The sequence below is a fragment of the Anneissia japonica genome, unplaced genomic scaffold (genome assembly GCF_011630105.1).
Source record: "Anneissia japonica isolate Jap-2015-1 unplaced genomic scaffold, ASM1163010v1 scaffold2028_len131717_cov125, whole genome shotgun sequence".
Lineage (NCBI taxonomy): Eukaryota > Metazoa > Echinodermata > Crinoidea > Comatulida > Comatulidae > Anneissia > Anneissia japonica.
In genome coordinates this window covers 85,613-91,256 of record NW_022736659.1, presented here as the reverse complement: position 1 = coordinate 91,256, position 5,644 = coordinate 85,613, and positions in this window count along the sequence as shown.

Sequence of the window (5,644 nt, the reverse complement as noted above, 5' to 3'; positions counted from 1 at the left end):
AGATGTGTATAAGAGAGTGGTATACAGTAGCATAGAATAGTAACTTGTGCTGTAATTGGTTGCTTGTCACTGTGCATATAACAAAACCACTTTCATTGTATACACAGCCGCTGTGCGTATAGCCAGTGCGTTTTGGTAAATGCACCCCCAATTCCAAACGTGCCACTGCTGCAGATGTTCTGTACTACTCCAAGAAACCAGCTCAATTTTGCAGCAGAAATAAGTGCACAGAATCGTAAATTAGTGCATAATACCCAAGATTCTACTAGTACAAACACAACAAGATAGAGTTCTCCACAGAAAAAAAACTGTTATACCGAAATGCATCATGGGAATACAAAGTACAGCTGGATCTAAAGAACTTCTGCAACCATTACATAACTGAATACATAACCTTTTGCAGAGGTAGAAATTGTTGCCATTATCCATAAGACACAAACAAGTAGGCATAAATAAATCAAAACTATAAAAATGACAGACACAAAAGCGCAGAATCATATGACCGTACTGTGATTAACGTTTTCCTCCATTAGTGGAAAAAGAAGGGCGCCGTGTGCGCCTAGATATACTTAGCAACAGAAGGGCGCCCTGTATGTTTGGACCAAGAAAATTTGCATTATAAGAAGAGTAGGGAGACGCGCACGTCTGGACAAATTTCCGCCTCATTTTCGCTATCAATCCCAGTGATCTCTATCTTATCTACTTAATATTACATGTACTTCTTTGATATTAATACATTGTTTATATACATACACGATAAAGCTAAATTTTCGGGAAAATCTGCGCGGAAATCGCCCCTTAATTTCCCATAGCCGCGGACGTATTTCTAGGCCAAATTTTCCTACCGAGGCTAGGCCCTAGTACTAGCTAGGCATAGGCCCACACAGACAGTGCGGTATCCTGGCCAACCAATCGCCTAAGCCCTAGGCCTAAGGCCTAGGCCTAGGTAGCTGAGCCTACTCTGCCTAGCCCTAGCCTAGACTGCAAATACTGTATATGGAACAGCAAAGATTATTCATGGCTCTAAAATTAATGCAAACACTCACGTTCTCTCTCTAACAATAACACCTTTTTAAGTACAATCTTGCGTAGCAGATTGTACGAAGATAGAGATGATACGTCCCCCGACCGACATTCTTTTCTCTTCCTGGTTGCGCAACGACAAACAACTGCGCGAACGTACGATGATGTAACGATGATGATGATGATGATGATGATGGCAGATACATGGTAGCACGCCCTCTATATAGTTTCCAATTATAATTTCCTGGGTATCAATATATCAAGAGAGATATCAAAGAATTGATATTATTATTATTAAAACAATAGATAATAATAGTATTCATCAATTAGTAAACTTGTACGCATGATCAGATTCTTCATTTGTGCAACTCAACACCCACTATCGGCTCTTCCCCACCTTTCGGACATCTCTGGATCCACTCTTGCCTTGGGGTCTTGAGATTTTTTTTAACTTTTCATACTTGGGATTTTTGAAATGGTTTGGATTATTTTTTCTATCAAGAAGTGAACTAACACAGGCTGCTAATGGCATTAACACCTTAGATGACAGTTATAATGAGGGCTGGTTTTCTTCAAAATAAAAGACCCATTGGAAGCTTAATGTTGTTTCCGTTCATTTATTTACGGGAGCTGGGGGTGGGGAGAAATTCAAGGGTGGCGTTTCATCCAAAATGAGGCTCTAGATTGGGAATTTATTCAACAGTCGTTTATTTGAATAACAGTGCAATATCAGATTTCCCAAGCTCGTAAAATAGGGCCTGCATTTCTGTTTTCAGATTTCCATAGTAAATGAACATTTTTTACTGTTTCTTTTCGGGAAGGGGGAAGGGTGGCACCGGCCCCAAATCCGGCCCTGGATTTATTGTTAATTTCAGTTTTATTTTATTGCTGTATTCATGTTACAGTGGGTATATTCCTCTGTGATGCGGAAGGGGTCTATATCAGAGAGGTGGGGGATCGCATATGCACATGACTTTGTATCGTGGTGGTGGCGGCGGCGATGATGATAACAATAGTAACAACAGCTAACATCGATAGTACGATATCGTATAATGTTTCAAGTGGTTTAATAATAAAAGATTTTATATAATATTACATCAAAATACTGTATCATCATCATATTATGATTTCGTCATAGACACTACTTCTCTGTAAAATATTGGAACCCAATTGAACGAATGCCTGCTTTAAATGCAATTACGAAACAACAAAACTAGACCTGTCAGTTATCTTCGTACTGCATTTGTTTTTAAAAATAATAAACATATTTTATATAAAGTAGGCCTATGACTTAATGCTGCCTGTGTATTTGTAAAAAAAATCTCAAGTACACGAAGCACTTTTGTATGTTGTTTTATGAGAAAAACACATAACATTCGAAGACGATATCATACGTTGAAATATTATATTATTATTAGACATGAAAACCCATCACTAATTTTTAGACTGCATCCCGCAACCCATCCTGAACCCGACCTTAATTTTCAAATTTAACATGAACAAAAGCCGAAGCTCCACGACCCCACTCCCACCCTCACCAACATCAACGCAGTGAAGCTCTAAACCCCCAACCCCCATTATCATTATTATTATTATTATTATTATTATTATTATTATTATTATTATTATTATTATTATTATTTCTCAGAAATAATTTGCAATTATTCTTAAATACTTTGTTATTTTTGAGAAATAAATTTATTGGAATTGAATTGAATAAAAAACATGATATTCGTAAATATCAGTCTGCTGCCCTCTATAATGACAGCTACTAAAATTACTTGTAGGCCTACAATGTACAGGATTAATTACAATTGATTTCAACATAGCAATATTGCGTCTTTTCAATAAATAATGTTATAATTTTAATAAAAGATAGATGTGTATATAATAACCTCAGTTGGAGTGCCATATTCTTTTTTCCAAAAATCAATGATTGTGGGTAATTTCAATTTGAACTTTTATTTCAGAAAATCATATAATACACTACAATATTTTTATATTACACAAGTCTGTAAGAAAACTTTAAAAGGTTATGCAGTCAACAAAATTTTCCACCAACAATAGAGAGTGGATTGTGGAAGAGTACACTGTTGTATGTATTTATTTTGTCACTCTTATACAATCTATTCATAAAACTGAACACACACTTAGAATTTCATAGGCGACTTCACCAGCACAGTGTAAACCCTCTGGCATGGTATAAACTCTAGGTCCTATAATTAAGGAGTGCATGAATGAATTGATAAAACTTTATTCAAATAACAAATATTACAGAAATTGTACTGTATTGCCCAAAGCATGAGTGACACTTTTTTTCCTTTTTTTCTTTGGTTCTTTGTTGAAGTGGAAGTGCATTGAGCAATATCCTCACAAATTTGTGTGAATTGCCCTTATATGGGCATGATGATATCCTATCACGGCAGACAGCTGTTTTCTGTCTCTGTGACTACCAGGCTATTTTTTAGTTTCTGGCTGTTTTTGCAGATTCAGGGCAGCGCTGTCCCCTATTCCTGTAGCCGGAGGGTCATGGTGATGTCTTTCCCGATCCTGACTCCACACCCACCAATAAGATTCATTAAGATTCAATAAATTCAATATGATTCATTAGATTTAAGTTATTTGAATATGTCTCTTTGGAGTTCTTTGTTAGTTTACTTTTTCTTTATTCCTCTCTGAAATTGTACCTTGATCAATCACTTGAATTTCATTTGTACCCTGTTGTTCAAATGACAATAAAGAATATCGTATCGTATCGTATCGTATCGTATTAGGACATGATGATGTCATATCATACACATATATGGCCTAATCACATGTATTCATCACATAGAGCCTACAATGTGATAGAGTGAATATATCTTAGGAACGAAATATTAATTTGAGGGAAAGAAACAATATTTTGAGGGATCGAAATCTTCGAAATAATTTCAAAATATTATTTTATTCCCTCGAAATAATATTTCGTTCCCTCGAGATAGTTCAATATTTGTTCAAACCATGCCCCTTTGTAGGGGCTCCATAAGGAAGATGTGTATAAGAGACAGATTATACTATAACATACATATACAGNNTGGTAATTCCTTTTGAAGTTTCAGGCTTTTTTTCTTTTATTTTATGGTTGCTGATGTCTTTCATTTCATTTCAATGTTTTATTTCAAAATCAAATCAACATATAAAATAGAGTTAAATAGCATAAATTGTAATATAAACATATTATTAAATAAGCAGTTTTAAAACGAAGTTAATGAAAATGAAGAGAGAAAGTAGGCAAATGAAAAATACAAATGCCTTAAAGAATTTGCTTTCCTCAAAAATCGACTAACCAATTTTGTAGATGATTAAAAAACATTTAAAAAAAGAAAAAAAAAATTAATTAATGCATGAAACCAGAAATAAGGAAATAAATTTAAAATAAATCAAAAGTAATCGTGTCTGCTTGTTTTCGATCTGTCCGCTCTTTTTAAATTTTGAATTTATGGATTTTTAAAATATGACCAAATCTTATAGTATTTTTTTGAAAATTCAATTTGTATTTTTATGTGATTGCAATAAAGAAATTTGTATTGAATTGAATTAAATTCTTCTGTCCATCATTACTCCTGCATATTATTCATACATACTTCATTTTTCATCCATCCATCATTTTATATCCACCATAATCATCATCATCATCATCTATCCTCATCCATCCCATCATCCTCCATCATTCATCCATCCAGTCATCCAATTATCCATCATCATCAATTCTGTTTATCAGCCCTGTTTTCATGTGTGGGTGGGTTGACAGGATTGCTATAGCACCTCCAAAGGTTTGCTCTTTTAATTAAATATTTTATGTGTTCATCAACTGTTACTCCAGGTCCCACAGTGTTCACATTTTATCGCTCTAGGATTTTTTTTGACAGGGGGAGTCAACATGTGGTACGAACCAACAGGGCAATTGTAGCCTCAGTCATGGCCTAGAATATATTCCCTGTTAGTGTTTAAAAGGAGAGTTTTCAAGGCCGAATTAGTATGGCCAAAAATTGTGCTTTTAGACCACAATATATACAGAGACTGGCAATCAAAAATATGTTATGAAGATAGGCAAGTTAATATCTTTGGTCTGACGAATTCGTTGTGGTATCGATCGATGGGAATCTAGGCCTGTCTGATGAACATAATGGGGGGGGGGGGGGGGGGGGGGGGGGGAGGCGCACTGGGCTCAGTGAACCGGTTTGAACCGTGCCCCCAATGGAGAGAGGTAAGCACGTGCAAATAGACACACAACAATGCAAACATAGTACATACATACAAATAATTTAATATAATTTTTATTTGAATAATCAAGCAAATCAATCTTATACAGTTGTTGAAAGCAATATTAAAAAACTAAATTATGTACAGCTGCAGTTTTCAAATCTATTAAAATATCAAATAGTTTCTAGTTTATTAAAGATTAAGGTTATATAGGGTTATAATTTACAAACTGCAAAAAATACAGTAGATAACTAATATTTTAAAGGCAGACTCTGGAGGTAAAAATGTTTGTTATGTTGCATCACATTTTAACCAATTTCAAGTATTTTGTCAAATTTGCTCATTGTGTCTTAGAAAAATCAATTGAACAACGTATAAT